Source organism: Chionomys nivalis, chromosome 7 (assembly GCF_950005125.1).
Source record: "Chionomys nivalis chromosome 7, mChiNiv1.1, whole genome shotgun sequence".
NCBI lineage: Eukaryota > Metazoa > Chordata > Mammalia > Rodentia > Cricetidae > Chionomys > Chionomys nivalis.
In genome coordinates, this window is record NC_080092.1 from 25807254 (window position 1) to 25830962 (window position 23709).

General features: G+C 40.4%; 1 protein-coding gene across 1 annotated transcript in view; it reads left to right on the forward strand.

The window, feature by feature from the left end:
• Atp10b (ATPase phospholipid transporting 10B (putative)) overlaps nucleotides 1-23709 on the forward strand; it is a 223900-nt gene that overhangs the window by 45039 nt on the left and 155152 nt on the right. Inside the window, exon 2 of the mRNA XM_057775973.1 lies at nucleotides 7286-7353. The gene's annotated coding sequence lies outside the window, so the exon portion shown is untranslated. The remainder of the gene's footprint in view (nucleotides 1-7285; nucleotides 7354-23709) is intronic.

The following is a 23709-nucleotide window of genomic DNA, read 5'->3' on the forward strand; positions in this document are numbered from 1 at the left end:
ATGTGATCATGTGACCAAGTTTTGGCAAATGAGACAGAAGTAAAATATTACATGAAGAAACCAGGACATATTCTTTAAACAACTTTAGAGCCTTTATCTTGCTGCCCAAGATGGATTGGTATGATGGTTTGATCTCTCGCGGTCTTTTGCAGTCAGAAGAATACAAAACTAAGCAGCAACAATAACCTCCATCTCCCTCTGGCACCATTAAACACTCTACTCTAAAGTCCACTCTAATGATCTGAGAAAACCCCTTTCTCTTAAGGTCTGTAAGCTCAATTCCATTCCTGAAGTTCCTCTACATAACAGTGCTCAGGCCTGAGGACAAAGGCATCCTCGGGGAGTCATTATCTTATCCATCAGGGTCAAAGACTGAGATATTCTCAGCATTTTCATTCTCTTGTAATTTCAAGGTTTTATTGCACTTGTCCTTATTTACAAATGCAAAACACAAGGAGCAGTTTTCTCTTGATTCTCGTGCATCTCCCAGACATAAGAATGCTGAGCTATTATGATTTGAAGACTAACACAATTTGTGGGCTTAGTTGCCCTCTGCATGTAGCAGGCATCATGCACCAGTTCTAAAAAGCCACGTAGAGGATGTTTCAGGGCCAGCCAGCTTTCAAGGCAAAATTGATGCATACCAGGGTGGTTTTCTCTGGCACATATAGAACGGCATCCAAGGTTAAAAATGGGATCACTAGCTCCTCCCAATGAAGAGCCCATGTCACTGAAAAGGGTAAGTTCCTCATTTATTCTTCTTGGATAGATCTGAGGATAAGAGTGGGGGGGTTGATATATTATATTCCAGAGACTACGTCTCTCTTTACACTTCAGAGAAAAAGAAGGAAAGGAAAACGATAGCAACTGCCCCTTAAAGAGAAGAAGAAAACAGAGTACCACCCAAATTATCTGAGTGAAGGTGGGAAAGACCACTTCATGGGCATCCCTCTCCTTGAGGGATCAACTTGAAGACTGACTCTGGCTTGATCTTTGTTCTTTCTTCCTGTGCCATAGGGAAGAGAGCCAATCCATATACATTTCAGGTAGACAGTCCTGCTTCTTTTACTCCGGCAGACCCAGTACAATTTTTCTCTGAGTATACCCCAGTTAAACATTTGGAAAAATTTATAAGAAGATGGAATGGTTGGTTGAAATAAACTCAAGAAATCCTCTCTATCTCCCTCTCCACCCACCCCAACCCTGGCAGTTAAAGCTTGTGCCTTGAAAACTGGACACGGATATTCAGGTCTCAGTCTTTTCATTAATTCTGACCACATGTCCTCTGGGACCTGACTTAAGTCTGCTTGCTATCTGTAGCCTGAATAACTAATTGATTTATCAAGTTTCATTGAAAAGATGAGCGTTTAGCAAAGTCCACAGTAGGGCTCAGATTAGTCCATTCTTAATGTTAGTGCGGCCCCTCTCCTCCTGCCAGAATAGCCTTCAGATTTAACGCCTACCACCTACCTCTGCTTGGTTCAATGCCCCCTCCTCCCTAGCACTTCATGAACAAGTCTAAGCACATGGAAGGTCACAGATAATTTAGGCATCAGAGCCAATATTAGGGCCTTCTTTTCAATGAAGCTAACTCTATGGCCCTTGTCAAGAGTGAGCTCGTCACTGTAGAATTTTTGAATGATGCGTTAGTCTGTTTTGTATTTCTCAAATGCCAATGCCTCACATAGGACTTGGAAAATCAAACTGTATATATTTTGGAGGGAGGAGCCTGATTCGTGGATAGATAGATGGAAAACTAACTATGTTCCTTGAAAGCTACTCAGGGATTTATTATCTTGATGCCCCCAACTGATCCAGTGCCTTACTTGTGGTGGGAGCTCACTAAATGCTAGCTGGATAGGGATGAAGGAGACTGAAGATCAGAGAGACAATCCGGAGTCCTCTCCACCTGGAACCAGTCTCTTTTCAGGGCATCCTATTGAACAGAGTTATTGAGCAGAGAGGCAGGGAGTTGACAGCCACTCTCTGGACTCTCTCCCAGGGCCTTTTTAAAACAGGGAAGTTAATTATGGAACCAGATTAACAGTTTCTTTTTTGATACAGTCAAAGTAAAACCAGCAGGATGCAATTTTGCTCGTCCCCACTTTCCAAATAGCAGCAAATTTTCATACAAAACAAAGAGACACTTGAATTGCAAATTACTTAGAGAATCAGCTACCAACCCCAACGGAAGAATATTTCTGCTACTTTCAAAGCCAGGCTGTCGCCTTTTCAGGTTTAGCTGTGTGGAGGGACCTTCACAAAGGCCTGCACACTGCTGCTTCTTAGCTTCCCTGTGGGAAGGAGGAGCGGCTCATTAAGGTTTAGCAAAATGCTTCCAGTCATCTCTGACACTTAGCATCTTCCTCTGCTCAAGAGAGGAGGATCATGGGAGGCATCTCATTCAAGGATATCAAGAGAAAGTGCTCACTAGGCAAGACTAAGACATGGTAACTTTAACAAACGGTGAGACTATAAATATGCATGCTTGGAGGTGGGTGAAGAATGAGAGAAGCCACATACCATATCGTTGTTATACAGAAATTTAGAGAAATACTGTTGAGTTGTTAAAAACATCCTGGGAAGTCTGTATTCTGGATTGTTAATTGACACATTCCCTTTAGTTGTTGTAGTGAATCAACGAAAGAAAAATAGGACTCAGTAACTGAATATAACCAATGGGTCAGCAGCTTGTAACTTGCAATCTAGCACCACTTCCTTGTTTGATAGACATAGAAACTAAAGTCAAGAGGAGAGGGCGATAATTTAGAAAAGATTACAGAGTGACCAGATCTCCCAAAGTCTCCTATGTTGCCTGGTAGGTGGTACTACAGGGCTTTCATCTGTATTCTACCCCCGAAAGAAAATAGCAAAATTTCATTTCACAAATGTACTTATAAACCCATTTTTCCTAATCAAGTAAATAATGTGTGCACTTGGGGGGATTAGACAATAGGGCAAGGATAAGGAAAAAACAAAAGGTGAGCTTCAGGTGAGTTAGCCCCAAGTAGATGCTAAAGGCAGAGGTTGACCTTCACTGTGCTTTAGCCCAGCAGGTGGCAGTAGTGAGCAAAGAAAAACCACATGGAGGATATGGCAAAAGAATCAGCCTTGTCCAGCTTTGAGATCCCAGACCAGTCGCCTCTCACACTCACCCTAGGTCATCACATGAGAAAGAAAACTGTATAGACAGCCCTTTCACGCTTTTTATATGAAGTCTAAAATCTTCTAATGTAAAACTTTTCAATGATTAAACATAGATCAATTTCTGAAATTATGGGCCAAATGAAGTCCATCAAGATTCAGGGTTGGTCTCTCTCCTTCTGCTCCTCCTTTGGATCGTGAGACTTCAGTGCAGTGCTCCAATGTTGGTCTCTGTCTCTGTCTTCTTTTATCGCCTGATGAAGGTTAATATTCAGGAGGATGCTTATATGTTTTTCCTTGGGTTCACCTTCTTATTTAGCTTCTCTAGAATCACGAATTATAGTCTCAATGTCCTTTATTTATGGCTAGAAACCAAATATGAGTGAGTACATCCCATGTTCCTCTTTTTGGGTCTGGCTTACCTCACTCAGGATAGTGTTTTCAATTTCCATCCATTTGTATGCAAAATTCAAGAAGTCATTGTTTTTTACTGCTGAGTAGTACTCTAATATGTATATATTCCATACTTTCTTCATCCATTCTTCCATTGAAGGGCATCTAGGTTGTTTCCAGGTTCTGGCTATTACAAACAATGCTGCTATGAACATAGTTGAGCATATACTTTTGTTGTATGTTAGGGCATCTCTTGGGTATATTCCCAATAGTGGTATTGCTCAGGACCGCGAGCGGTGCACCCACACACTGAGGCAATGGGGATGTTCTATCCAGAACTCACCAAGGCCAACTGGCCGGGGTCTGAAAAAGCATGGGACAAAACCGGTCTCGCTGAACATAACGGACAATGAGGACTACTGAGAACTGAAGAACAATGGCAATGGGTTCTTGATCCTATTGCACGTAATGGCTTTGTGGGAGCCTAGGTAGTTTGGATGCTCACCTTAATAGACCTGGACGGAGGTGGGTGGTCCTTGGACCTCCCACAGGGCAGGGAAACCTGCTTGCTCTTTGGGCTGAGGAGGGAGGAAGACTTGATTGGGGGAGGGGGGGGTAATAAGAGGTGGTGGCAGGGAAGAGGCAGAAATCTTTAATAATTAAATAAATTAATTAATAAAAAAAAAACAATCAAGATTGGAGTTGAACTGATCTCTTGTCATATGATGGTCCACAGCGCTCATTGCGGGGCCCAGCAGGTGCACCTCTTTTCACAGACTGCGAGTGTTTAGGACTGAAATGATCTGTTCCTGGAATCTTGGCAAAGATACCTATAAAACTGCCTCCACCTGTGTTTCCTCTGTGGGAAATCTTTGGAGCACTGATAAGGTTATGTTAGTACTCCGGATGACAAACTACTCAACCGGCTTGTGAAGCAGTTCTTCCCAGACTACAGAGCCTATGCAAACTGCACGGCCAGGCACTTTGGTCTGGGGTCCACGCTGGGACTGATATTTTCAAGTTCAGAGTTTAAATTTCTTAAGTCAATTTTGTTAATTGTATGATTTCCTCAGATTTGACGTTTATTAGTAAATTGTCATAATGTTAAAAAAAAAAAGATTCAGGGTTGGGGCTGTGGACAGGTTCTTTGGGACTCTTACTTAGAGTAAGAGTGACTCACAATGAGTAAACTGGGCCCTATAAAGGTCTGAGTGCTGTGTGTGGTTAGTCCAGTCACAAGTCAGCAGAGCGAACTGATACAGAGATGACCAGTTTTAAAAAAACAAGATGAAGGGAATGAAGACAGGTTGTAAGATTAGGCCAGCAGTCCCCTGGGAAGAGATGATTAGAGTCAGCTAAAACCAAACTACCTCTTTCCAGATCCTTCTGGGAGAACATACACTTGCATCTAAAGCTCACATTCTGTATGTGTGGGTGCACGTGCGCATGCGTGCACAGTCAGTCATGTATGTATGTGTGACTGTGTTTGTGAGCATGTGTGCATATGTGTATATATGCATGCATGTGTATGGGTATGTGTATGTCCATTTGCAATCTTTATCTTGTTGGAATAATGTAGATAACTCCTGAATTGATTCTTTGCAAGACCACTCCATTTCCTCCAAAGCATAAAAGTTATTTTTTTTTTACTGATTTTAGTAGAAAAAGAATTATATCACTTTCTTCTTCCTTTTCCACCATAAGTTCATCCTTCCCAGCTATCCTTCCTCGAATCCCCCTCATGGTCCCTATTCTCATAGTGATAACCACTTTTTCTTTTATTCTTATTTTACATATTTGTGTATATGTATGCATAAATTTTTATTGATAGATTATACTGAGTCTTTTGTTGTTTGTGTGTATATGGTTTTAAGACTGACCACATGTATGTATGTATGTATGTATGTATGTATGTATGTATGTATGTACATTAATATTTATAAAGAGATTCTGCTGAGTCTGTTTTCTTGTATGTGTATGTATGGCTTCAAGGATGAATACTTTGCATATTTGGACAACCGATAACTATGCTCATGCTTAGGAAAGGCTAATTCCCCTTCTCCCAGTAGTCACTAGTTGCCTGTAGTTCTTTGTCTACAGCTAAGATCCCATGAAATCCCCCTTAATACATTAGCATGCCTATTTATCTTGCCATTGTTCTGGTCTTTTTATGCAATCATTTCTTTTTAATTTAATTTAATTTTATTAACATTTTTATTTATTTTACACACTGACCACAGTTTCCCCCTCTCTCCTTTCCCCCCCATTCCCTCCTCCTGACTGCCATCTACCCCCCTCCCTATCCACTCCTCCTCTGTCTCCATTCAGGTAGGGGCAGGCCTCCCAAAATCATCCTGAGTGAGATAACCAAAACCCAGAAAGACAAACATGGTGTATACTCACTCCTAAGTGGATATTAGGAGTAAAGTACACGATAACCAATCTACAGTCCATAGCCCCAGAGAGGCTAGATAACAAAGAGGGCCCAAAGAGGGATGCATGGATTTCCCTGGGAAGGGGAAATATGCAGCCATTTCTAAGAGAGACTGTTTCACAGTAGACCTCCTGGTATTCTGGCTCTTACAATCTTTCTTTTCACCTCCTCTTTCCTGATGTTTCCTGAGCCATAGACGCAGGAGCTGTGATGTAGATGCATCCACTGGGGCAGAGCTCCATGCAATCTGTCAATCTCTGCATTGTGTCGAGTTTCTATTATGGTCTCTATTTACTGTAAAGACATTCTCCCTCGATGAGGGGTAGTGCCTACAATTATCTGTGGGAATAAGGGTATGATTTAGGATGCAGTAAGGAATTGTGCAAGTCCAGGAAAGTGGCGGTAGTAGATTCTTTTGTAAGGTCCACGACCCCACTAGCCCTGGAAAACCTGGCTAGGTTTTCAGTACCAGGTCTGTTTTCCCTCTGTTAATATTAAAGGAGCAGAAATGTTTAAGATAAATGAAGACGCTGATTAGTGTGTCAGCTGTCTTCATTTTACTGTAATCAGTGAATGAGTATAAAGGGCAAAACCAAGTTGATTAAGGAAAACAAAAGTCAACACAATCAAACTAGCCTGGCTTAGCAACAAAGAGGGTATGAATTGCTTACTCCTCAAAGTGCCAATCATTTAGCCATAGCAGGATCCAGAGGCCTTATCAGAGCTAGGTACCTTTCACTAAAAACTGCAATATACACAGACACAGACAGACAGACAGACTGACATACATGCGCACACATACACACATGCATGCATGCATGCATGCATGTACACACACGCACACACATATGCACTGATACCTGCCAGAACTGAATCCTCTCCATATCTAGCTCTGTAGTAAGAGACCTTCTCTTTCCTTCCACATTTTCAACACAAGTTTGTCGTACTGTCATTAACTTGAATCAAATCTCATCCTCTTTCTGAATCCGTGTATGTGGCAAAATTGAAATATACCAAGTGGTTGGACCAAAATGTGCCCCATGGAGTGAAGAGGCATTTAGATTGACATCCAAGAGAACATGGAACATCATTTGTATTCTGCACGTTAGCAGATAAAGCAGCAGACCTGATTCCCTGGTTGGAGCAAACCACTGCCATTGAAGTAGCTTCCTGGGAAAACGTCCAGCTTGCTTGGGAAGTTTATTTGGGGCTGGAAGCATCCAGCTGGAATGGAGAGGGCAAAATACTTAATTACTGCCTGATGCCAAAACGAGATTGCACATTTTATACTTATTCCCCTCCTGTGTCTTTCAGCTTCGCAGAGGGAGGAAGATCATGAGTGACTGGAGAAACGTGTCCCAGTGAAAGCCGAAGTGTGAATAGTAAGTGGTTTTCTTATTGGTTGATCACACAATATGGACTCCCCTGGTACCCAGAGGAGCTTTGCTAAGCTGCCATTGTTTTCTTCCGTGCACTTCAGCAAGTATCAGCTAACTTCATTAGTCAATCAGATGCCAAGTTTATGGCTCTAGTTTCTCTGCAATGTTTGTATCTGCATGTATATAAACATGTGTGCACACACTGAGCAATCTAGGAACTATCAGGTTATATATTGAGATGTGTTCTTGTCTGTAAATAACAGGAAATACAGGCTTAACATGGCTTAAGTAATATTTTTGTTATGGACTTGTGTAGCAGGAAGTCTTAGCATAAAGCAAGTCACAGAGTGGAGACAGCTAACAATGCCACCAAGACCTGATTCTGACAGCTTCAGATGGATATCTCTCCCATGTCTCTCTTTTTGTGCACGTTTCTAGGAAGCCGCCAGCTCATGTTCATTTGCCTGAATGTGTCACATGCTTTTGTGACAGAGCATGTGGGACTACCTACCATGTTTTGGACCAGCCCTTAGTGCTCCTAGGTAGAGAGATGGTAACTCTGACAGACCAGGATCTTCTGGAGCAAAGTAAACCAAATGAAGATCTTGTTAGAAATAACACAAAACGGTGAACATTCATTTTACGGGCCATCGGCAGTGTCTGTGGGACAGCAAGGCTATGCAAATTTCATTACTCATTCACCTAAGACCAGACTGATGAAAATAACCATTTTCACGATCTCCATCTTGGCTCACCTCCTCCCATGTCACAGGTGAAGTTAAGAAGTGAACAGAAATACTTTGAATCTGCATATAAAACCCAAGTCATTATCATTATACCATAGGCAGACTGTTTCTTCAATTTGCATAATTATTAACTCCCTCTCAAAGAGTAAACATTGCAGCCAACTTTAAAAAAAAAAAAAACTACAAAGCAGCATTAAATATGCATTGCTAATTTGACTTTCTAATTTGTCAGGGATCTTCACAAAGACATGCAGAGCTCCAGAGATCCTGAATGCTTAATAAAACATTCCACCTGTCGAAAAAGAAGTCACAGGGAAAGAAAGCTAAATATCAGGGTTGGAGTGGGACTCAGGCATTAGCTAAAGAATTTCAGTTGGTGCCTACCTGTAGGAGTTGATTCTATTAGTGTGACTCTAAAATTTATTCCTCTGTGCACTGACTCCTCTCATCAAACATAGATGATTGTTTTGTGTGCCCTAAGAAATAACATTTGCTTAATAGGTTTCTATTTAGTTTTAGATATCAGATGTGTGCTGGATGTGTATTTGGGCATTAATAAGAAGTGGTTGGATTCATGCACAAAGGCTATGTTGTCTTCCAAATCACTTTTACTGATCTGTCCCAAACATCTAGGACAACTCCTGAACTGGTCAGTCCTTGAAGGCCCCAACTATAGCATAGATATGATACATGACATTATGGAATGTTCACCTGTTCCTATATTCTTTGACTTGAGTTTACAAGTTGATGACAGTGATAACCAGGACATGGGATATAGATCTTTATTCACATAAAAGCGCTCCTGCAGTTACGTTAATGATTATATGTGTGTGTATACATATACATATATATACATATATTTGATGTATGTGTATTTACTTTAGTAGCTGCCGTTTAAGCTGAACTGTACATCATAGACATCTTGATATATGTGTGTTTCATGTGTACACATCAGTTTTACTGTGAAATAGCATTGCATTTCAGGTATTAGTGGCAACCTCTTTATTCAATCCTTTGCTTAAAAATATGTGTCATGTGAAGTTACATTTTAAATGACATCAAATTATTCCCCTACAAGCAAAGCTTTCTCCACAAATACAGCTATCCCTGTGGTGATGTCTCTTGATCTGTGAGTGGTCCCAAGACTGTGTCAAGGGAGGAGTAATCAAGAGCCAGGTTCATGACACTGTCCATGGGCTACCAGAATAGAGCCCCTCTAGATACACTTGTCAGGCTGAGGGCTCCTGTCAGAGAAAGAGATGGTAAGGAGAAAGGAGGAAAAAAAAGACGCAAGTGCCAGGAACACTAAGGAGACTGCCATTATGGCAAGCAATCAGTGTAGTCGTTCATATGTTTATTTAAATAGTGTCAACCCTTGGTCTAGATTATAAATGTGCTGCAAACAGGAGCAAGCTCTGTGCTCCTTGTTACTTCCCAGTCTGAAGCAAATGTGTACTATATTTACATTAGCACGTGACTTCACCTGGGGAATAAAAGATGAATCAACTACATAAGTAAACTTTATAAGAAATTAAAGAAATATTAGTCAAAAAGATAAATTTCATTTCAGTTGTGAAGAATACATTCAAGAGCTCTATCGTATAACATGGTGACAAGAGTCTGCCACCCAGGGCTCTTGCCGGTTAGTCTTCACCTTGACCTCTTATGATGAAAACTCTCACAAGTGCGGAAGCAAGCACAGGGGGCGGAGTCTCTCAGTCAAGGGAGCGTCACTAAGATAGGCAGCCCTGGTATTCAGACAAAGGTCTGGCTGACTTTAAAACGAATTTAACATTAGTTTCAAAAACCACTAATAGGCATCAAGAGCTAACGTCACAAAAAGCCTACAAATGCATTTGGAAATATATATATTCCAAATATATATAATATTATATTATAATATATATATATATATATATATATTAGCTCTGTGGAGCTGTTCTACCATGCATTCACATTTGAGAATAATATATTACACACACACATATATACATATATACACACACATATGTATGCACACACACACACAAATGCTGCTTGCCACTGTTATGAGTCCTAATGTAAATATCTGATATGAAACCCAAGGGGTCATGACCCACAGGTGGAGAAGCACTGTCTTAAGATAAATATTATTCTTATAAATGAAAAAGCAGACACAGGAAGAAAAATCATTTGTTCAGTTTATTTAACGTCTCACAACTAAAACAGGCAGTTCTGGGATTTAGGCAAAGACTCCATGACTTTAAATCAGATCCTGTTGCCACTAGCCTGCCTTTGGCTCTCTGAAGATCCCTTTATAGAATCATTTTAAACTATTTTGGCCGGGTGTGCACCCCATCAGTGAAACCTTTCCAGAATTTATCCTTTGTATGTGTGAACAGCTTTCTCCGGAGCACCTTGATCTGTAACTGCACATGAAGCCCATGAGTCCCCGGAGGACAATGAAGTGAGCTGGAGGGAGAAAGCTGCTCTCACCTAGTGGCTTACACCTAGGGGGGGAAACAGACTACCAGCCTCTCCTTGCTCTGTAATAGATGCCAGCACGCACATGGTACGTGGTGGGGTATAGACAACTCTATTCCTCCCATGTCTGCTTCTTAGCTTTGAAGGGATAGTCCTTCTCCCATACTTGTGCCAGTGAGTTTTACTCTGGAAGAAATAAACAAAACAAGCAAACAAACAAAAACCCAGTTTCTCACAATTCTAGAGGCTGAAGTACAAGACCAGAGCACCAACATGTTCAGCCTCTGGTGAGGGACTCTCATAACTTGCCAGTGTGTAACAGTCAATTTCCCCATGTTTACCAGCACAGCAGGAAGACTTAGAGAATTATCCAAAGCTCCCTTCATCCCACTGCACAGCTTTGCTCTGTTCTCCTGGCATCTGTACATGCATAATGTGAAGAGCCTATATAGTCTAGAACCTACCAATTTTAGAAACCATCTCATTTTGTCCTCATGAGACTGACTTAATTCACTTAACATTATGATCTCTAGTCGCATCCATTATCCAGCGAAGGACAGAACTTCATCCTCCTTTATGACAGAAAAAAAAAATCTCATTGTGTACTACCAATACTTGTGTAAACATGCTTTCATACGCTGCCTCAGATTTTAAAAATGCATAAATGCTCAGGTGCTAACTCCAAGAGAGACTTTCTACTTTCTAGCAAACTGCTCATTATTGCTTTAAGATTATTTCTGTGTATATATTAAGTAGAACATTCAACTGTACAATAAAAATGTACTAATACATAATTGGTGTTTAATAAAAGTTAAGCTTTTCAGTAGTCTCAAAACTCCACTCCCATCCCCTAAAACAGTTACCTGTATGTGTGTTCACCTTTGGTGACATCTGATGCCCATATCAATGTACATACAGATGTTCTGTCTTCTTAAACCTAATTTTCTTACCCACTATCTGCACCATGGTTTTAATTCATTTCATGTTTCCCAGGGATGGAGTGAGATGGTGTACAGTGCTTACTCTATTTTTTTTAACATAGATGTAATTTTAGTTTTTGACAACTTCATAAATGAGTACTGCATCTATATCACTCTGGCCCTCTTTCTGTGTGTGTTTATAATTTATACTATGAACATGTGTAAATATAAAACATATATGTAGATATATGTGTTTGTACATACAAACTATAGAGTGCACTTAGCACTGCTCATATGTACAAGCATCCAGGGCTGCCCACTTGGGACCGTACAACCCATGTGGGACTTCATTCCTGGAAGAAACTGATTCTCTCTATATATGTAGCTACTGACTACCTGCAGCTTTCCATCTTGGGGTAGGACTTTGTTGAATTCCACCCATCTACACTGGCATGGCAACTGGTGGTATTATACCAGTCTTACCCAGGAAATGACATGGCTGCGAGTTAGTGGGTGCATTTCGAGAGACACTATCTAGCAGCATCCATCCTGGTCCTCTTATAATCTTCCCACCTCCTCTTTTGTGATGTTCCCTGAGCCTTAGATGTAGAAGTAGCGTTGTAGATGTTAACACTTGGGGCTGGGTACCACACAATTGCTTATTCTCTGTAATTTGACAATTTTGAATTCTGTAACAGTCTCTATCTGTGACAAAATAAAGCTTTTGTCATGAGGAGTGACAGGTGCATATCTGTCCATAAAAATATTTGGGATACAGTTAGAAATTACATTCATTTGGGGAAATTATAGTAGCGGATTCTCCTCTAGGACCTATGACTAGCTAGTAATGGATTGTTACTTGGGTTGACAGTACCACATATGAATTATAAATTCCTTACCATTCCCATCCAGCAGACTTTAAGATTAGACAGCTATTGGTTACCCCCAAGATAAAAGTGCCACTGTTACAATATTAGGGATATCTTGCCTGGTGAGTCATTAATGTTGTTAGTAGTTAATTTACTGTTCTTTTTGCAGCATAATATTGTATTGTATGAAGGGATCAATAATACGTATTCAGTCCCCAAATGCTGAATATGTAGGTTGATTCTGATTTATTTGTCCTTATAAATATGATGCAATAAACGTATCCATTAAGTAATTGTTTTACAAGCATTTTACTTTTTCTATACCCCCCAAAATTTCAAAAGAATTGTATGCTCATTGATGACACCAAGTCATGAGGTATGTTGTTGAAAACATACCTCTTCCTTCTTCTCTATGATTTCTGAGTTCTCCTTGCTTCAGTGTTTGCTTGGTACCTTAGCTACACAATCCCTGGCTATTGAGAGAGAAATATTGTGCAAATTTCCTTAAAGAGTAGAGGAATTAAAAATGTAACTTCCATTTTTGTATTTCCCAATGAAAATGTGGAAAACATGGATAAGAGATCTACTATAGGCCAGCTACCAGGCTTTATCAAGAATATCACATATCCTCCATCAGTGGGAGCATGGTTTGGTGAGGAGAGCATGAGCTGTAGGTCTATGCACTTATCTTCTATGGGCCACTTCCCAAATCTAGATACTGTCACCAGAAAATGGAGGCTGGATGACAGCCAGGTAAAAATTATAGGGATGTTGGCAGAAGCCGTTTGTTTGTTTCCAGCTGTCCATACCCTAAATAATCACTCAGAAACTGTACTAATTAAATCACTCCTTGGCCTATTAGCTTATGCATATTTCTAGATAACTCCTACATCTTGAATTAATATATTTCTATTCATTTGTGTATCACCATGTGGCTGTGGCTTACTGGCAAGATTCTGGTGCGTCTGTCCCTGGTAGCAGCTACATGGCTTCTCCTGACTCCACCCACTCTCTCTCTATATCTCTTTCAGCCTGGCTTTACTCTTGTAAGCCATTGGCCAAAAGCAGCTTCTTTATTAACCAATAAAAGCAACACATAGAAGGACTTCCCACACCATAGGTGCCTACCGTAGTGTGTTCAAGCATATGCAACATCACCATTACTTACCTGTAATATGAATAATAAATACCCAGAGACAGATATTGGGGTTCTCAACCTGAAGAACAAAAATGAAAAGGAGCCAAGCTACTAGAGACTTCTTAATCTCCTTGAAATCTTCAGACTGAAAGAAAGGTGAGTTCCTGTCGCATCCCACTTTATATTCCTCTCTAGTGGCCTCTATGGCTAGCTAGGGTGGCTGCTGGGATTAAAGGCGTGTACAACCACTGACTGGCCTGTATGGCTGACTAGTGTGGCTGCTTTGCACTGACCTCCAGGCAAAATTTAATCATTAAAAATGTCTTTAATGATTAAAACACAAATATTATACAACTATATTTACCGGGTTGTAGACAGCTTCGTAAGTCTCCTTCTGCATTGGGGCTAAATGAGCCCCATGGTTCCATTCATCTCTAATCTTCCCTAGCTTTGTGACTCGCCTTGATGAGTGAGAGGATGAAGCCTGGCTCAGGCACCTGCTCTGTTTTGTTCAATCATCATGTAAGATCACTCAGAGCTCACTGGACATGCAAACATGCTTCCCTGGTGCATCCTGAGGTCTGCCTGAGGACAATAATTAACATCTGTCTAATTGAAATGGCTTCTAAAGGCACACAACACTCTGCCCAGGAGGACAAACATATACCTACACACTGAAACCTCAGTCTCCGAGTTCTGCCTAAGCAAGATTTTTCCAGAGAGGATATACTCTTTTAAGCATGAAACTTTAAGATTGCTTGAAACTTTCTCTTATTTCAAGTGTCACCATAAAACAATCTATACAACAACAATACCAACAATAATAGCAGCCTTTGCTTAGAAAACCTAGATCATGGTGACTGATGACTGGTGACACAGCTCAATTGATAAATGCTTGCCTAGAATACTTGAAGTCCAACATTTGAACCTTAGTCCTGCATAAACCACACCCATAATCCCTATCACTGGAAAGGTGGCAGCAAGCAAATCTGCAGCTTGAAATTATCCTCGACTAGAGTTAAAGGTCACCCTGGACTACATATGACCCCATCTCAAAAAAGTATAGGACCAATGTTACCTGGGTTGGGTCACCATCCCAATGATCAGTAGTTGTATTACCTTGAACACCTCTTGATCTCTCTGAATGTCAACCATACCACCAACAAAACAGCAGTAGCTGCACCTACCTCATGGAGCTGTTGTGAGGATCAAATGATGTCGCCCACAGAAAGTGCTTAGCCAGTGTCTGGCACACCATGAACAAACAGTACCAGCTACCATGTCTGAAAGTTACCCCTACAAGATTATTCCTTGCAGTTTTACAAACTGCAGACTCACCATCAAAGAAGACAACTTGCGCAAGACCAGAAATAACAACACTGAGATTTGAACTTAGGACTTACTAATTCATCAAATACTGATCAAGTACTTGCTATGCTCTAAGCACTGGGGATACTGAAACAAGTGAACAAGGCACCATCCCAAACCTCAAAGGGTTCATAGTTTTATGAGAAACCATGAAACTCCATGACATATCTACCACTCATTGCCTTTGCAAAACTTCCTAGGTTCCCTATTTTAAATACCTTGGATTCTCTGGCCAGTGACTGTACAAGCTTTGACTTATTGAATGATCCTGGAGGACCTTACCTTTCCCAGCAGCTCTGGGAGACAGTTACAATTACTATCTCCATTTGAAAGATTAAAATCCTTTTGGAAGACAGAATGACTTGTTGGACTCAGCAGGCGATGTTGAAATTTTAAATGTCAATTATATTGCTTAAGTGAAACAAAGTGTTTTTTTTTTTTAAAAAAAAAAAAAAAGATTTATTTATTTTATGTATATGGTGCTCTATCTACACATAGAGCCCTACAGGCCAGAAGAGGGCACCAGACCTCATTACAGATGGTTGTGAGCCACCATGTGCTTGCTGGGAATTGAACTCAGGACTTCTTAAAGAGCTGCCAATGTTCTTAACTGCTGAGCCATCTCTCCATCCCCTGATGAATTCTTTTTTTAATTGATTTTTATTGAGCTCTACATTTTTCTCTGCTTCCCTTCCTACCTCCCCTTCAACCCTCTCCCAAGGTCCCCATGCTCCCAATTTACTCAGGAGATCTTGTCTTTTTCTATTTCCCATGTAGATTAGATCTATGTATGTCTCTCTTAGTGCCCGCATTGTTGTCTAGGTTCTCTGGGATTGTGGTTTGTAGGCTGGTTTTCTTTGCTTTATGTTTAAAAACCACCTATGAGTGAGTACATGTGATAATTGTCTTTCTGTATCTGGATTACCTCACTCAAAATAATGTTTTCTACCTCCATCCATTTGCCTGAAAATTTCAAGGTGTCATTATTTTTTTCTGCTGTAAAAATTTTTTCTCCATTGTGTAAATGTACCACATTTCCCTTATCCATTCTTCAGTTGAGGGGCATTTAGGTTGTTTCCAGGTTCTAGCTATGACAATCAATGCTGCTATGAACATAGTTGAGCACATGTCCTTGTGGCATGATTGAGCATCCTTTGGATATATACCCAAAAGTGGCATTACTGGGTCTTGAGAATGGTTGTTTCCTAACTTTCTGAGAAAATGCCACACTGACATGCAAAGGGGCTATACCAGTTTGCATTTCCACCAGCAACGCACGAGTGTTCCCTTTACCCCACAACCTCTCCAGCATAAGTTGGCATCAGTGTTTTTGATCTTGGCCATTCTAACAGGTGTAATATGGAATCTCAGAGTTGTTTTGATTTGCATTTCTCTGATGACTAAGGATGTTGAACATTTCCTTAAGTGTCTTTCAGCCATTTTAGATTCTTCTGTTGAGAGTTCTCTGTTTAGGTTTGTACCCCATTTTTTATTGGATTATTTGTTCTTTTGATGACTGATTTCTTGAGTTCTTTGTATACTTTGGAGATCAGACTTCTGTCTGATGTGGGGTTAGTGAAGATCTTTTCCCATTCTGTAGGCTGTCATTTTGTCTTGTTGACTGTGTCCTTTGTTTTACAGAAGCTTTTCAGTTTCAGGGGCTCCCATTTATCAATTGTTTCTCTCAGTGTCTGTGCTACTGGGGTTATATTTAGGAAGTAGTCTCCTGTGCCAATGAGTTCAAGTGTACTTCCCATTTTCTCTTCTATAAGGTTCAGTGTGGCTGGCTTTATGTGTAGGTCTTTGGTCCATTTGGACTTGAGTTTTGTGCATGGTAATAGATATGGGTCTATTTTCATTCTTCTACTTGTTGATATTCAGTTATACAAGCACCATTTGTTGAATATGCTTTCTTTTTTCCATTTGATATTTTTTGCTTCTTTGTCAAAAATCAGGTGTTCGAAGGTGTGTGGATTAATATCTGGGTCTCCAATTCAGTTCCATTGGTTCTCCTGTCTGTTTTTATGCCAATACCAGGCTGTTTTTAGTAATGCAGCTCTGTAGTAGAGTTTGAAGTCAGGGATTGTGATGCCTCCAGAAGTTCTTTTATTGTACAGAATGAAACAAGGTGATTTGAAACTAGGATTATACTTAAAACAAAAATGTAAGCACTATTGCAGCCCAAATCTTATCATATGAAAAGTATGCCCCATGTTCTGTGCCCCTTAACTACAGTAGTCACTCTTAGAGTCAATAAAATATTGGAAGAGATATAAGCTGTGAAAATGAACATATAAGGCATTATCTAATTTATAAAAGACTTAATATGGACTAAGTTTGCCGCCCTAAAAATTATTTCTCTCTGGGGCTGTTAGATCTGTCTCTGCTGCATGCTGCCTTCCTTGAACTTTTGGACATAGAATCTCTCTTATCTAGGTATACGCAAGAATAGCCTGGAAGACTTATGTCAAGACAAATTTGAGAAATACAACTAATAACCAGCCATGGCTTAGTAAATACTACAGAGCTGGTCTTCTCCATGGGGAGGGCCCTGTACACAGGAGTTGAACAAACCAGTCCTGTATTTTGACCCAGAATATTCACCTGAATCTCTACAGTAGCCTGGTGGGCCAGGGAGCTATACATGCAGGCAATATGTGGAATTCCATCAGCGTGGTTGTCTCCCTGTTGCTGGCGTTATTCATGGCTCACAACTACAACCAAGGAGGGAGTGGCATGTAACCTTAAGACTCTTTCAAGTTGATTGGAAGTCCAAACAAAGCAGGGAAGAAAGGATCCACACAGCAAGAAAGCCGGCTTTGACCTTCACACACAGTCAAAGCCATACATAGCTGGAACCTGAATTTAGATCTGTGTGGCTTGTAAAACAGAAACCCCAAGCAAAATTAAAACAAAAAAAACACTAGAGATTTATATTCTGATTTCAAATGAAAAGTTAGAACCCTAAAGCAGTAAATTGTGCATGGATGAATTTCCTACCAACTGACCAAAGACACAGTCACCTCAGGAAAACAAAGAATGGCCCAAGACTGTCCTAAGGAAGAGGCACAGGTCCTAGAGTTAAGTCTTGGCAGAGAACATCATCTTTTGTCAACAACTTACAGACGATGTGTCTCACTTGAGACTCACAGCATCATGGGAGGGAACAAAGGGTATTTTTTTTAACTCATATTACCCTTGCATTCAGTCACGTGGCCATGTGATAGAAAGAAGAAGACCAGCCCGCATCTCTCTGTGCCTGATGTCCATGTAAGACAGTTTCTGCTCATCCAGGAGCGCGATGAGAATGCTTGGTGGGGACCGGCACAGCCAGCCCATCCTAAGAAGCATTTAGTACTCATTAACTGTTGAGCCTTTGCCAAGACTCCCAGCCACTCTTCCTTCAGGGCAGAACTCAAGACCAACATTGTTTACTTTGTGAACCTCCTGGGGGGGGGGGGGGCGGATACTGGAGAAGTTGCTAATGAACCAAGGCAGATAAAGAAGGCAGCCGGTTCAATTAAACCCCCAGGAAGGTCTTTTATGACTCCCTACCTGCAGGGGAAAACACTAAATAGGAAATGTGTGTATGAATAGAAAAATAGAGAGAAAGGGTGTCTATGCTAATTTCCCCCAAAAGTTCACAGGCAACTTAAGGATGGCAAACAGCCCAACTCCCTTCAGAGCTATCAGGCTAGACTTTTGTGAAGACACTTTGCTGCTGCTAATGGAAACCCCTGTTTCAGCCACCTAGTAGTATTCCGTCATTGTATATAAAGGAGTTGACAGGTAGGCATCTTGTGACCACTGGGCAGAGCAGAGGTGGGTCCCTGAGAGTGTCTCTTCATGCAGAATATGATACTGTCTTGATGAAAAAAAATAAACAAGAGCAGATGGTCAAAAGTCAAAGAGAATTGGAGTCACGGTCTAGATCTGTCACTCTCTAACTGTGGCACTGGAGATGGCTACTGCACATCCATATTCTTCAGCTATAGGACGGAGCGGCTGCTGTACCACACAATGAACAGGAAACGTGGGCTGTAAAATAGATGAATGTTCTCCTTGGTCGTCGTATCTTTTTAATGGAGATGGAAGTGACCACAGAAAACATCTCATTCAGAATCCTACTGAGATGTCCATGGGTAGGTCCCAGTCTTGCTACCTGTGTGACCCAATTTCATGGCCTCAGTGTCATAGACATCCTGTTGCCTTGATAAACAGTTACTATCGTATCTGGGTAAATTCCATGCTTCTCCTAGCCAAAACTACATTGTTTACTCCGACGCTGAATCTACATAATAAGCGTCTATATTTTCCAAAGCTCCTTGGGTGATTGTTCAGCAATCAGAGTACTCAGCATCAGTCTTTACAACAATCTGGGATCACTATTGACCTGAGTCCTAGAGAGAGGCTTTGCAACCTGAAGTTCTCAGAACAACAGCACTTACTAGAAAACGATAGCAAGCAAGGACCCCAAATATATTACTAGAAAACCATAGCAAGCAAGGACCCCAAATATATCCTCAGTTTTTCTGATTCACAATTTACTGATCTCATCAAATCAACACAACAAAACTAAGAGAGCAGGATAGCTTTGGGGTCTGTTTTGTGGAGAGTGATCCAGATTTTCCAGGCCACCCATGTGTTAGCAACTGCTTCGAATTGTCAGTTGGTTGTTGACTCCCCCCGGGATTTATCCTGTAGATTCCAGCTACAATAACAGACCCAAGGATCTGCAGCTCTGCTTTGCCCCTGACCACAGAAACTATCCAAGCTGGCTTCATGGGCCATGTTAATTTCCAGGATGAAAGGAGCTATTGAGATTAGCAAGTCTGCACACTGACCCATGGCCTGACACACTGCAGCTATATTTAGAGGCTAAAATGTAAAGGAACTGGGGTAAACAAGAAACCCTCATATTCTATTCAGTGAAATTTAAATTGGCACAGTCAGGATGGAAGACTTCATAAAAGTGTTTTAGGAAAACTCACAGTACGGCCCAGCAACCAAACCAAGTATTTTACCCCCAAAGGTTTGAAATCAGAATATAAATGTTGCATCTGCCCTATCTTGATCATTCAGAACCTAAGAGCTTATCAGATGATCATATGATGAAAAAGAGTCTTTTGCATTATACATATGTATACATGCATTTATATTTATAAAATATATTTATATATCTATATATGCATAATGCAAAAGAATTACCTTTTAAAGAAAGTTTTGTCCTTTGTGACATCATGTGTGGAACTGAAGGACACTTTGATAGGTAAAATAATCCTAGCATGAAGAAACAATAATTGCACATGCATTTGTATATTTGTGGAAGCTGCAATGATTGAACTCAAGAGAAGCAAACACCATAATGGCTATTTCAGTGCTGAGGTATGAAGGAGAATGGGGACAGGATGGCGGAGGAAGGCAAAACCTTAGTCAGGAAGAAGGAGCTGTTCTGTGCCATTGACAGATGCTGCGCATCCATGTAAATACAGTAACTAAGATTTCAAAATCACTGAGAGTCCATTTTTAAATGTTCTTACCATATAAATGATAAGTATTTGAGATGATTGATACAGTAATTAGTCTGATCTAATCGTTCCATGAGTGTTCATAAATCATAGCATCACTTTGTGCCCTGTTAATGTAATTTGTCTGTTTAAAAATAAAATAGTAAAACTCACAAAAGAGAAGAGCAGATTCTCTAAATGCCAGGAATATTCTGATCACTGAGGTAACACACCTCAGTAAACTTAGAAGACAGTGCTGTTGCTTAGCCTATATTTTATCCCATGATGCTCTTTGCTAATAAAGATAAAGAAATGTGACCACTGGGAATACAGATAAAGACAAAAACACACAGACCAAAGCCAGATGGGAAAACTGCACAAAAAAAAAAAAAAAAAAAAAAAAAAAAAAAAAAAAAAAAAAAAAAAAAACACATCAAATCAATAAAAGGAAAACTTTTAGTAAGTGCTATATCTGTTGATAATGACTTTTCCTTGAAGCAACAATGCCTTTTGGCTTCAGTCCTCTTCCCTCTTTTATTTTCCTCATTTGTAAGAAGATTTACAACGGGCCCACTCCATAAGGTTAGGGGGACTAAATGAGTCAATGCGTAGAAAGCACTTAGCAGAATGAACGCCTCATAATTGTTCAATGGATATGAGATTATTATGATAATTGTTGTTAGGCTGTAGATTTGGTCTTTATAGGCAGTAAAATTTCCTCATCTATGAGTGAAAATGCAGCAAATGATTCAGTTGGATGCATTATGTATAATAAAATATTACATTTATATAATTAGAGCTAACATTTATGACTTTAGATACTGTATTAGTTTTCTATTACTATCTTACAAATTACAGAACTTCACAGCTAAAAGCACAGGCTATTTATCAAGTTACATTGTCTGTAGGGCATAAGTCTAAGAAATACATGGCTGGGTCCCTCATTCGAGTCTACAAGGCTGCAATTGAGTTCTGATCTTTTTTACAGGGTCTTGGAAAAAATCCACTTCCCACCCAGTTCAGACTGTCAACCAGTATTTCCTTGGAGAAATAGCACCACAGTTCACATTTCCTGTTAATTCTCAGATCTAGGACCCTCTTCTCCTACATGTCATCAGCCTTCTCTGCCATGTGACTCTATCCATCCACCTATCCATACGTTCATAGACAACAGAAAACATCTCTTGTGCTTTCAGATCTCTCTTTCCAAAAGGAACCATTTGAGACTAGTCACGCTCATCCTGGGTCATCTGTTTTAAGGCCAGCTCTGTTGGAATTTTAAGTGGTCTGCCAATTCCCTTCCCCGCCATTATCTACAAGAGTATTTAGTGAATGGCAAGAGTTTTGTATAAAACCAGAGCCAGGGATCCTTGGGGTCACCTTGGTGTTCTTCCTGCTACAGATTTATTTTCTCATCCTCTTTTGCTTGGATCATAGCAAGAAGGGACAGGCAGCTAATAGGGAATTGTGTGGCGTTATGGCATAAATACTAGGTCGAACACTAGACTTTTCCTAAGATTGATTTATTAACATTCACATTATGATAGACATCATGAGATGATGGAGAACTTAATTTTCTTGGCTACTACAAGCACCTTGCATCACGTTCCACGCTTAACTAGATACAACAAAAATAAACATTGCGTGGCTTTGAAAAACAAGATGGGGCATTAAATGAGAGTGTAAGAGTGGCCAGTGTGTGATGTGCAGCTTGCAAAATAATGTTTTGTTTTGTTTTTGAGAGAGCATCTCACAAAATCGCACAGGCAGTTCTTGTCCTCATTCTACAGCTCAGCGAGGGCCTGAGCGTATGACCCCCATCTCCCGCCCCGCCTTTTCAGTTAGCTAGGATTACAGGTGACTCATTTACCTTGGCTTTCCAAGGTGCTGAGATTACTGGTCTACACCTATTTTATAATAACACTTCATAGGTGGGACAGCCAGGACCCTTAGTCAACACGAACCAGGGTTAAAGTTGTTTAATGTGCTATGGTATTAAATAGCATCTGGTAAGAATCCCGAATGCAACTGGGCACTGGCTGTATAAGTCAGTTAGCCTTTTAAATGCCAATTTGGTCATCTGGGCAGGGAAGAGGTGTATGTTGCCTAATAGGGCTGATTTGAGGGTGTGATCTGTCTTATGAGGTTGACATGGTTGTGACCACCTGCCGCCGCATGCAGCTTTGCAGTGTAAAGACACTGTGGCCTTATCAGAACATTGCCATGAGCTGAAGGAATAGAGCTTCAGAACCGAGGCCAGAGTCATATGTAAACCCCAGCTCTATTTCCTTTAGCAGATTATTAAACATTTAGAGATCCCATAGCCTTAGAAAGTGGGAGCAGAAGGGATAAATGGCAGCTTAAACATGAGCCATAGTGTGTAGCAGATATCCAGTATAGAGTGGATACCTGAGTACTGGTTCCTTTTAAATCACTAGGCATTTATATAACACCTGGATGATTGTTTCCCAAACTGAAAATCATATATTCTACAGTTTCCCCATGGCTATGATTTGTTTTGTCTTTATGATGTGTATGTTGGGGGCTTGACATAATGCACATATGGAGATCAGAGGATAACCTCTGAAGTTGGTCCTCACCTTCTACCTTGTTTGCGACAGGTGTCTTTAGCTGGCCTATGATTTTCAGGGAAATGTTCCTGTCTCTATATCCCATCTCACCATAGAAGCGTCTGGACTACAATTATACAATACCATGTCTGATTTTACAGGGCTTCTGGAGATTCAAACTCATGTCTTCACATTTCATAGCAAGCACTTTACCCACTAAACCCCCTCCCAAGTGCCTTAATACTATTTAACTCAATCTTTTGTTTCCTTATCCATGAAATTACAGTTTTGATATGCCATTTTCATTTTCTATAAAATCATGCTAAAATAAATGCTTAGCCATTAAGATAAAAATGTATGACAAAAGTTTCCATGTGGCCTTTGTATTGGGGATAGATACAGTAAAGAAGCAAAAAGACACTATCTAAATATAAATGCCCCTCGGAGTCCCTGATGAAATTAGTCAAGAGCTAACTGTATTTAAGATACTTTTATTTTTTGTTGTTGGAGTTGTGCCTCCAAATAGAATTCACATAATTTTTAAATTAAGCTAAGAAATGGGGCTGGAAGGAAGGGGCCTAGTGGAAATGCAGTGAAAACATCCCAGCACCAGGTGTCCTAACTCCAGAGTCTGTGCTTTTACAACACAGGAAGAAAAAAAAAGTGGTGAGAAGCCACATGACAAGGTAAGAGCGAGAAAGCAAAGAGCAAAGACGGAAAGACAGAGACAGAGGAAGAGTGAAAGGAGTGGGGGCTAAGAAGCAAGGCAGGGAGGAGA